Here is an 11,754-nt window from a genome sequence, read left to right on the forward strand (position 1 = left end):
AAGTAACCCACATCTGTCGTTACAGCTCAATCTATCACTGAACAGAAATCACCTAGACTGGCAGTGTTGATAATAACCGCACTCATCGAACTGAAATGGTTCCCTTCATTATCTACACTCTTACACAGACAGACAGACAAACACACGCGCGCACACACGTACACACAGACTACAGACACACACACAAATACTTTGATAACTCATCGCAGTGATAATGATAACCGAGAGCTGGGTAGGCTGAATTCATCTTCAGCTTTTTCATAAAGGCCTATTAGTGGATGATTAAAGGATCTCTGCTCATAGGGCTTCAGCACAGAAAATGATTTGCCAGCCACGAGGCAGGTGAATTACACTGGATAAGAAAGCCAGTGCTGTCTGCCATCATTTGCCTGACTGAGAATCAGGCTGTTAGTCTATTAACCTCATTTTACTGTAAGATCTTCCTAGTTTTACATCAATGGCAGATGGATAAAATATCACAATATCACACTTCCTCAGACGACTTCTTAAACTGCAGTGTGCTCATAAATCATGTTGGTACGTGATATTAGGGCTGCAACTAACAATTACTTTCATTAGTGATTAATGTGCAGATTATTTTCCCAATTAATCAATTATTCATTCGGCATATAAAATGCAGGAGTAGTAGTAGTAAAAAATGCCCATTAAAGGCTCTAAAAAGGATGACATCCAGGATGACATCATGAAATTGCTCCTTTTGTCAAACCAATAAGATATCTAGTTTACAATCACATAAGAGACAAATGTCAGAAAATCCTCAAAAAAGCCTTGATAATAGTGAATTTATCAAATAAAACTTAATCTTTATCAACTTGAAACATAAAAAAAGGGTGAAAAGGATATTCACTGTCAAATAGAGACTAAAAATTTCTTAAAGTGTGAAATAATAACTGCAATTGTACCATTTTGTCACACGAAAAGATTAACCTGAGCATAACTTTAATGTTGTTTAGTTTGTTTTCCAAAGTTACACAAACCTATTTGTTGCAGCTTATAACAAAGTGATACAACAAATTGCTGCCCTAAGTTGTGCTGGTGAACTTCATACAATCAAAATGTCATTTTTATAATCATGATCATTACTTTCATTGCTTAGTAATTTCCATCTAATTAACTTGAAAGGCATAAAAAGGAAAGAAACTGAAAAACAGGAACTACCTGCAAAGTTATAATTACCTGCATTTACACTCCAGGCATGCTTGCACATGGACAGTGTACAACCTAATTGTTATGATGTCTCTCTCAATTGTCTTGTATAGCTTCCCTAATCTGCCTCCCTTGCCTCAGCCACGCAGATGTTGACTTTACCTCAGGATTCATATAGCCGCTCTCAGGCATCTGCACAGGGTTAAATACGCAGGTTGGACTTTTGTACCAGCCACAGAAAGAGAGAGAGGAAAACAACAGAAAGAAAGAAAGAAAGAAAGAAAGAAAGAAAGAAAGAAAGAAAGAAAGAAAGAAAGGTCACGCCATGTTTCATGTGAGTCTTCACGAAAAGAAAAAAAAACTCTGTTGATATTTGAGCATGAAAAACAAGTGTACTCTGAAAATACACATATTGAGATTGGCCTAAAATCCCTTGCTTTTTAATATTTGATGCCTTGTTAGAAGAGCGACACTGGTGAGGTGTTTGTCTCTGTTGTCTCTGTTGATCTCTGGCACACCGGTCCCTGTGGGAGTGAGCGAGTGAGACTTGGCCGCAGACATTTTCCTGAAGCCCCCAGAACAAAATAGGCAAGTCTTGACAGTCTGTCCGCCACCGAGTCGTCACACAATCAGTTGCAGGAAACCAATCCCTAAATAGCAGTGATTCATCTCTTCATCACACACAATGCCAGTACACAGTGCACAAAGAAGCTCTCTCTTCCTCTCTCTCTCTCTCTCTCTTACCCTATCTGTCTCAACCCCCACCCCCAGTATGGTCTCTCATGCTGCTTAAAAATAAGTGCTTCTCCCAGCTTTCTTTGCCCTGTGATTTACTGGCAGTGTTTAACTGCAGGGCAGCATCTTTTATTGTTACATGATCTGGGGCTGAAAGCTGACAAAATGGAATCTCTGTGCAAGTACCTTTGTATGTGAGTGAGTGTATGTTCAGGGCAAAGGAAGGAGCGAGCGGAGGAATAAAGAACTTGTGTGAGAAACGTTTGTCTAAGTGCAATTCAAATCCTCCCAGCCTCCCGGTGCTGTGTACGTGTGTGAACGTATGTGTGTGTTTGTCATCCCACTAAATGGTTTCTTCCTTGACTTGATGGAGCAAGTGCCATCTCAAGGGAACAGGTTACACCACACACACACACACACAGACACGCAAAGTAAAGCGCTTTGAGACTGGCGAAAAGCTCAGAACATTAGTGCGATGCATTTGTGAGAGGCAGAATATATATGAAACACCAGCTTGCATTGTGTGCGTCTGTCTCTTTGTCTGTGTACATACGCATGTTTTTGTGTTGCCATGATAACTCTTAATGGCAGAGAGCCCGTTGCTGCATTAACCAATCCACTTCCTTTTCTCGACTTTCTTTGCAACATAAATCTCATTCAGATGCGCACTCAACCTGGCATTGCTGGGGACTGTCCACGGTTGCATTTGGAACAATGACATCAGTACAGTATGTGACCAGATCATCACCAGTGGATAATCGGGCTAGCACGGGCCAACACAACAGGTCCAGTGTATCGTTACAGCCTTGATGATCCATCAAGATGACGTGTGAAGGTCAGAGTAGCCGTGACCAACACAGCTGTCACATCTCCTCCCAGCACCCTCTTGGCTAACTGGCCTTCCAAAACACTCAGCACAAAACACGGCCAACTGGGGAGCGCAGGGGCCACGGCCAACAGAACATGCCTATAGCTCAGGCCGGGCTCGTATCGTGACATGATTACCCTCCATACAACAACAAAAGATGTGGCGAAGAGGTGAATCAGAGCTGTTTTGGTGTAATCATATTGCAACTATGGCAAGGAAACTGTTGGCATACCCCGCAAGGAACAACACTAGGACGGCTATTAGTATCAGCTTTCAGAATTTAATTCAACACCCAATACAGCCACAGTTTTAAATGACTACCAGCTCTGCTGTATGAGAGGAAAAGGCTACAGTGGAGTTGTGTGGAGAGCAGATGTGACTCCACTTTGATTTCAATCCCTGTGTGTGTGTGGAGCTTCTATTAAATGGATCTGCTGTCTCCTTGATCAAGGGAGTCAATAAAGGGCCAGTCCTGTCAAACCCTCGGGGGTAAGTGCGTATGCACATATGTGTCTGCGTCCGTGTGTGTGTGTGTGTGTGTGTGTGTGTGTGTGTGTGTGCGCGTGTGTGTGTGTGTTATGGACAGAATTTGAAGTACTCTGACAGGTGAGTGATTGAGTGCTTTCATTTCCCTCCAGCGACAACGAGACATGCACACGCAAACACATACGCAGTACACACACACACACACACACACACACACACAGAGTGGAGGATGGAGAGATCAAGAGAGAGAGAGAGAGAGAGAGAGAGAGAGAGAGAGAGAGCTGTTGTTTCCTAAAGGATGCTGCTCCTGCCTGCATGCTTAAATTAGCTCTAAATGTTTGGATTACACACGGGAGCTCTCACAGAGGATTTAGCAGCCATAGCCTAGAGTCCAGGGTGTGTGTGGATGTTTCCATCTACATCCAAGCACACACGCGCATGCGCACACAAAACAAAAAGTGTCCCCTTACAGATCACAAACATATTGTACAGTGCGTCACTCAAATATCACTCACTCTATTCTGTAAACCATTGACAGCATAAGTTGCATCCGTCTAACTGAGACAAAAGACGGGGACATGCTTGGACTTTAATAGCAACATGCAGCTCGAAATGTTGTCAACAGCAACGACACACACTATCTCATTCATCAGGTTTTTGCTATGGGGACACTTTTTTATTTAAGAGCGCAGTCTTGGCTTCTGTCAGTGGGGGGAGGATAAGATATGCTAGCAGACGCAGAGCAAAGGAGAGAAAGGAGAAAAAGAGAAGGGGAATGAGGGAGGTCAGCGCCCCCAGTCTCAGATAAAGGCCCTCTCCCTCCCTTCTGCCTCGGCTTTCCAAGCCCCTGCCAGGATCGAGAGGCGTCTCACGTTACAGCTGTCTCTCAGTGTCATCGTTCAGAAAGAGAGAGCACAAGCGAGAGAGAGAGGCAGACAGAATGAGGGAGAGAGAGACAGACAGACGGAGAGGGGGAAAGCGGGACAATGCCACAGACTGAGCGGGGCTAGGCAAGCCGGACAAGAGAAAAACAACAACAGCAGCAGGTTCAACTGGACGAGGAAGCCTTGAGCTCTGGCTGCCTGGTGGTGTTTTTTAATAAGTGATGCTAATGCAACGTACATTTTCACTACAATGTGGAAGCGTTTTGAAATCACTTAAACGTGCTTTGACCTTTTCAAGACAAATTATTTCGAAATGTAGCGTGAACACAGCTAGTCAGATCATTTCCTCTACGCCACCTGGGACTAACTGAACACTCTGACAATTTCCTATGAAGAAAAAGGGGAAATTCATTTTTCAATACCTTGTTTTGTGTCCAGTGAGAACAGAGAGACACACGCCACACTCAGAGACAGAGATGGTAATGACTGGAAGACTACGTGCTATAGAGCTTCAGTGGATTAGACATCGTTGAGTCACCTCTCTACACATGAGTATCCATTTTTAACCTTAAAATGCTAAAAACAGCAGCTTGTCCCAGGTCCAGTAATGACTAATCCAATGACTGCTAGCATTTCAGACTGCACTGCTAACAAGGTAAGGCCATGTAGGTCAGCATTCAGTTAAGTAAAATTCAGAGCTGTAACTTTTTCTGGAGAGAAATAAAGGACGCCCTTGAATTCCTCATAAAAAAAAATAAAAAAACTTGAAGGAAAGGGTGCTGTATATGCAGATTTTGACTCCGAACTGTGGCGCTTACACAGCCGACACATTGAGAGCTGATTGTACCAGTGTGGCTTACATAAAACATGGTTCAGAACAAATACGCATATAGCCATTGCACAGCTCAAAACTGCTTTCCTGTTTGTTTTTTTCTATCCTTGTCATTTCTCATGGCGTTCTGTAGGAGTTAAATATTTAAAATTCTGGCTTAGCTTGGAGCAGGCTTTGCCAGCGCAGCTAAAATAAAAAGCCTTTGTGGCAGCAGTGACCAGATTTTAAATGCTGAAGAAGATCAATAAATGGGGGCTGTCGAGGCGCAATCTCATGCATTTGTGTGTGCGTGTGTATGTGTGTGTGTGTCCTGTCCCTATGCGTAAATGCCTGTGTTCTGACAGCAAGTGCGTGTGCGCGGATGTGTGTCTACGTGCATCTTAACACCCACCAAGGCTCTCAGCTCCCCTGCCTGCTACAAGCCATTCTATAGTATCATCAAGAACCCCAGTGACCCAGGAGGCACACCAATAGAGAAACCAATATCATTCCCATTCCCACATCCGAAACCGTCTTCCTATTTCTTTTTCCTTTCCCATCTGAGCACAGCCAGCATGGGTGAATTCTAGAGAAAAGTGTAAATACAGGCCCCCTGCTACAGATTGAGAATGTCAAGGTGTGGTAAACATCAAACTAAATAGCAGGTTTTCCAGACCTCATCACTATTTCCATAATCATGTTCCTGCTGAAACAAAATGATGGGCACCTCGACGAGACAGACAGGTGGGGGAGAATGACAGGAAGCGTCTTGTTTTGTTTTCTTAGGAAAACAAAATCCTCCAACATCATGTTTTCAATCCAGCCCAGTTCAGCTAATGTTAAGAGACCCTGAATGTCTCCGTTTCATGAAGCCAAATAACACTGATGTGATTTCTTTTGACGAAAAGAAATGCATTCATAGTGTTGGTGGGCTTTTTGTGCTTCTTATCACTCTAACGTTTATAAAGACAACATTTAATGGATGCTTTCAGCTCATGTAAAGTGATAACCTCCTTTGCTGTGTCTTTACCGCATGAATATGTGGAGACAAACAGTGAATTATGAGGACTTGTACGCATACTGTTCAACGGTTCCACAAAACAAGAATACATCTGTATTTTCACCTCCTCACTAATGTACAAAACAAAAACAGCCCTGAAGTGGAAAAATCATCAGGACCTTTTGAGACTTCATTAAAAGAAACTAGCCTGGACTTTCCAAACAAGACATCTCTTTGGAGGGGAAAATCAACCTTTTCACCTTGCTGGTGGAAAAACAGGCATCCCAACGAGACAGAGCATGCACAAACAACCTTGACTTTCATCAAGGAAATTCTCACATTGAATGATAAATAGAGGCCCAGGGGACGAACAGCAAAGAAGCAGCTTATCGCCTTTCCCTCCCAAATTTGGCTGCTCTGTCTTCTGTCTCCTGAAAGTCAACCTGGGGTGACCCACTTGCACTTTACACTGCTTATTGTTTGGTAATTAATCCACCATATGTAATCCACACAGAAATGTAGAGGAAGCTAAACTGAGTGTTGACTTGTTCAGTCTTAATTACCAGTTTAGACCGTTCATTTGTTTCTACAACAGGAGGTATGTGTGCCCCATCTCATTAGGTTAGTTTTCGAAATTTAGTCGCATTTCTCGTTACACAGACATAGGCAGACGTTTATGGTCAGATGGCAGGAATATTGGACGAGGCTGACACTAACAGTGGCTGTCACTGAGCATGCACTTTAGACAATTATTTGTGTACCCTGATGATTATCAGGACATGCAGTGAACATGCAGTGTTACCAAAATAGCAAGGTAACATAAGGTTAGGTAGATCATCTGAGAGCTAACCAACTTTCCAGCTGAGAGAACATTAACCTGCGAGGCCGCGTAAACACGTATCAATAAGCGAGCTGCCTGCATGGGCCTGCACAAAACAGCAGCAAGGCAGACACACAGCAGCACCGATTTGATCTGTAACAATAAGACGCATTATCAATCTAATGTCTAGAAGCTTTTAGGGCTTTTGCTAAAACAGGACTTCTTCTCAAAAGACCATTAGCCCTTATAGGATTAATGTCTACTTCAAAAACATCTGTTTAAACTGAAGTTTCTCGGTGCATTATTTCATTTGTCCCGATTGTTTTCTGCGTGCGTGCATGCACATTCATATGTAAATGGGTGGGGAGGGCTGAGGAAATATCAGGACTCTGTCTAACATTAGTTCTTGAATCATTTGGTTAACACAGAGCAGACCTCTACTTCCTCTCTAAATTTCACAGCTCTGTGTCAGCGCTAACATGCAGAGATTTGACAGGGCTCCCAGATGGCCATTATTATCAATGGATTGTTTGCAGGTCTAATTCATCTCTGTCTAAATTTAAAACACTGGCATCAGTGCAGTGAAATATTTGGGTTTACAAAGTGTTTATACAGACCATAGAAAAGCATCTTAGTTTATTATAATCAGTTTAGTCTTCTGCCATCTTGCCTAAAGCACACATCATCTGCATTATGATATATCTTGTCATATATAAAATGCAATATTGTAGCCCAGGTTAAAGTCATAAAATCAGTGATAGGTTTAAAGGTCCAGTGTTTAGGATTTACAGGAATCTATTGTCAGGATATAATATTCATAAAGATAATTTCATTAGTGTATAATCACCTGAAAATACAAATTCATTAGCTTAAAATGAGCCCTTTATATCTACATAGGGAGCGGGTCCTCTTCCACAGAGTCCACAATATTGCACCGTCATGTTTCTACAGTAGCCCAGAACAGACAAACCAAACACTGGGTCTAAGGAGCACCTTTCGTGTTTTTAGAGGCCGCCATAGATTTTCATACACATTTGGAGGGGGTGGGTGAGACGAGGGGTATTCAGTTGGTTGCAGTGTGCGACCTCAATGCCAGATGCCACTAAATCCTACACACTGGTCCTTTAATCACGCTTGATTCAGCCATGATTTAACACAGAGCACTATAGTTTTAAGGTTTCTGCAATCAGTGAAGGGGATGAGGACACGTTCCAGCAGGTGAACCCTTGCAGACTGACTGTCACACGATTGCCACAAGTGAAAACAAGCATTAGATGATGTCAACATGCGAAGCTGAGCTCTGCTCAATCATCACTAAAGTTTCTTGAGACACAGAAGAGAAGTGGCTTGTCATTTCAAAACAGGCTAGTGGTTGTCACATTTAACGGGAAGTGTGATATAGGAGAAGAAAATTAAAGTGCACTTGGTAGCAGATGTATCATCCACATGCCTGATACACTCACCATCATTTTGATATCACTCCCAATATGAAGCGATGCTATAGCGTATTTTCAAGCAAGCGTCAAGCGACGACTTGATCGATATATATCATGCACACCTCATAAATCCCACTTCACCTCATTTTCAAAAGAACAGAAACTATGCATTTCTTCCAAAAAAAAAAAAAAAGATAGCCCCATATTCAATAGTAAAGGATTATAGAGAATACAGCCATGTGTGCACATGGGATTGTCTTCTCAAAAGCTGTCCAAGTTCTGTCAGATTCAGCACCCCCAGACACAGAGCTCGTGAACCTAATTTCACCTAATCAGCTTAGTCAATAGCAACCGTTTGCTGTGACTTTGGTAGGCATGCAAATAGGGCTTAACTATGTCTATCCTTAATTCCTGAATGTTCAAGTCAAGCGGAAGTCCTCCTTTATCTCCTCAAAAACAACAGTTCCAATTTGAGAGAAAGAGAAAGAAGCAGACAGAGAGAGAGAGAGAGAGAGAGAGAGAGAGAGAGAGAGAGAGAATAAAACTCCAGCCGAGAGTTGATTTTTTTTTTTTTTCTTGGCCTGGCAAGGAGAGACATCTCTGATTTGAGTGTGCTTGAGGTAGCACAGTGTGCTTTCATTTCAAACCAACATGGCAAACAAACTCTGACAGATTTGTTCCCCTTTTTTCACTTTTGCTCTTGCTCTCTCTCTCTCTCAAATTATGGGAGAACACACTGCACAAATATATTAGTACTTCTTGTTGGTTTGTATGTTCAGCTGCAGCCCTTGCGCACACACGCACACACGCACACACACACACACACACACACACATATATTCAAACAAATCCGCACAAAATGACGCTAACAATAGGCAGTTGTAATAGCGGCGGAAAACTGAGAGACACTGTTCCGTCTCAATTCACTGATACCACTAATGGCTTCTTAGCAGCTCCATGAAATCAAGCAGCTGTCATGTCGATGCATCAGCAGTGAGAGGAGGGAGAGCCATCCCCATAAGGACAGAGGCACCGCGCCTTCATGTTTGGCTAAACATCTGCTCCTCTGCACTCCAGCTTTGCAGCAATAAACGGGCAAACAAAAGAGGTGGGAGGTGAAATGATCAGATTTTCCAATTCAAAGCATTTGTTCAGTTTGTTTTCTTTTCCCCTCCTCTCTCTCTCAAGCTGCTTTACAGGACATGGGGGAAGAAAGTGAGAGCCAAGTTTGAACTCTGGGGGGACGGAGCAAACGCACGGGCTAAAATAACACCTTTTGTAAGATGGATGACAGAAATAAGGTCACCGTTTATTTCTGCAAAGAGTCTCCTGTCTAAACTGTTGCAAACCAGTATTATAGCTCAGTCAGGGGTGATTCAAACTGTGTGTGTGCGTGCAATGATGAGGAGAGATGTGTGTGACAGTGTGCACGTCTTACGCTTGCCAATCTGGCAAATCTATCAATCATACATCAAGTTTGTGTAAACAACGATGCACTGATTTACCAACAAACACCTTTCTTTACACATAATTATCGCAATTATTTCAAACACCTTTGTAATTCAAAGGATGTCTAATCACTACCATTTAGCAGTGACATCCAGTTATGTTGCATTTTGACTGTTCTTCCTTTAATAGGATTCTTGGTAATTAATATCCTTCCTTCCTTTCTTCCTTCCCTCCCTCCTCCTTCCTTCCTTCCTTCCTTCCTCCGTCCCTTCATTCATTCATGCTCAGTTGCAAAGATAAACATATAGCAGCGCTGTGTCGACTTAGAAATCACATTTAACAAGACATTAGGTTAAAAATAGCACAAATACTCTGAGGCTGGAGCGACACACCGCCATGTCCACCTGTCTCTCTAAAAAAAAACCAAAAAAAAAAAAAAACCCACCATCCCGACAACACGACGTCACTTTATATTTGTTTTTTAAAGCAAACGTCTCGTCCGCAAACACAAACTGTCCCAAATAAGCTTCAATAACCACATTCATTTTCCTCCTAAAACCACCAACAGGACGCGATTCTCGGTGTCTTTTTTCCCTAACAAGTCTAAAAACTTTGGTAAAAACTTGCGAAAAAAAAAAAAAAAACGTGGATCCATTTCCTTTTAAAGTAGCCTGTGTGTGTGTGTGTGTTTGTGAGGGAGAGGGAGAGAGAGAGAGGGGGGGGAAAGGCAGGGGTGCTTCGAGGGGGGACGAATTTAAAATAACCAAGATGGCGAGTGGCTTGTTGTTTTGGAAGGGGCAGAAAAAATGGAGGATATTGTAATATACACAAAGGGATAAATTTCAACAACTCGGCCAAGCGGCTGCTAGCTTGCCTGCACGCCGCTCGGTTTGAGGAAGCGGCCGCGGCAGCAGCTCCCCGGCAGGCTGGCCGGCGGTATGACGAGCAACACGACAAAAAGCTCAAACTCCGAGCCGCTATGGCGAAAAGAAATGAATATTAGACGTCAAAGTTAATCCGAAGCGAAGGGATATTTATGTATTTGTCGCTAATTGTTTTATTTTCGCGTCGAGGGCCTATTAAACTGGATGGATTTTTAAGGGACGGGCAGCGAGGACCAACGGCAGTCCAGAGCCTCGCAGTCCCCCCCTCCTCTTTACGTTGACGGTTCCGACATCCAGCACGAAATACGCACCCAAAAAACCCGACCACCGCACATTTACACGGTCGATAAAAGCAAAGCAGACGACGCCATTAAGCGTTAAAAAGTTTAATTTGTCAACGATGAGATAAGTTATCAAATACAACAGCCCCGGTGCGAGAGAGAAAACGAAGAGAGGGACACAAAGACGATTCCCACTATCAGGTCAGCACTCAGAAGAGAGGGGGGAAAAAACACTTAAATTAAAGAGAAAAAACTTTACGGATATGACCAAACGTACCGCCACGGAATACACAAACTGAATGAATTAACGGAAAACAAGAAACTATCCGTAAAGCAGTTTACACAAGCTGGAGAGGAGAAAAAACAGCTAAGAAAGTCGAAACGGAGCCAGCTCCACGCAGCTCGTCGCTTCTTCTGTGATGTGGGCAAAACAGCGTCAGTGAAATAAAACACTTACCTTTTTTTAGTTTCGACACTTTACTTATTTCCAGCGTGGGTTTTTAGTTCAACTAACACTTCGGCTCGCTCTTCTTCTCGCCTCTTTTTTTCCTTGGTCGGTTTTGCTTATGAAAGAGGTCGGGGACGAGTGATAAAGAAGGGAATTGGGCAGTAATTGAGTCTCGGTGTGTGAGTGTGTGTGTTAGTTACTAACAGCAGATTGAAGGAGACTCTTCTCAAGGTTTATTCAGCTCCACTTCAAGGAACCGACCTGACGTCAGCTCACTACTGCCACACAAAGAAAACTTATTATTTGTGCAGCGGCTGGAGTGAAGGAGGCATGCAGTTATTGAACGTTATTACTTTAAATGCGACATTGTCATTAGCTTCACGGAGCTGGCGGAAGATGCGGCGGTAACTTTATTGATGTTGTTGTTAGTAGCACCATGAACCGCACGGACCTATGGCGATTATCGGCCGCTAGTGTAAACAAGT

The 11,754-nt window shown here is 43.0% G+C and overlaps 1 protein-coding gene across 11 annotated transcripts in view; it reads right to left on the reverse strand.

Annotated features, from left to right (window-relative positions):
* baz2ba (bromodomain adjacent to zinc finger domain, 2Ba) overlaps window positions 1-11,492 on the reverse strand; it is a 66,585-nt gene extending 55,093 nt beyond the window's left edge. For all 11 annotated transcript variants that reach the window (XM_076730855.1, XM_076730846.1, XM_076730827.1 and 8 more), the window contains exon 1: window positions 11,279-11,492. The gene's annotated coding sequence lies outside the window, so the exon portion shown is untranslated. The remainder of the gene's footprint in view (window positions 1-11,278) is intronic.
* Between the last annotated feature and the right edge of the window lie 262 nt (window positions 11,493-11,754).

This window comes from Chaetodon auriga, chromosome 1 (assembly GCF_051107435.1).
Source record: "Chaetodon auriga isolate fChaAug3 chromosome 1, fChaAug3.hap1, whole genome shotgun sequence".
NCBI classification, from domain to species: Eukaryota; Metazoa; Chordata; class Actinopteri; order Chaetodontiformes; family Chaetodontidae; genus Chaetodon; species Chaetodon auriga.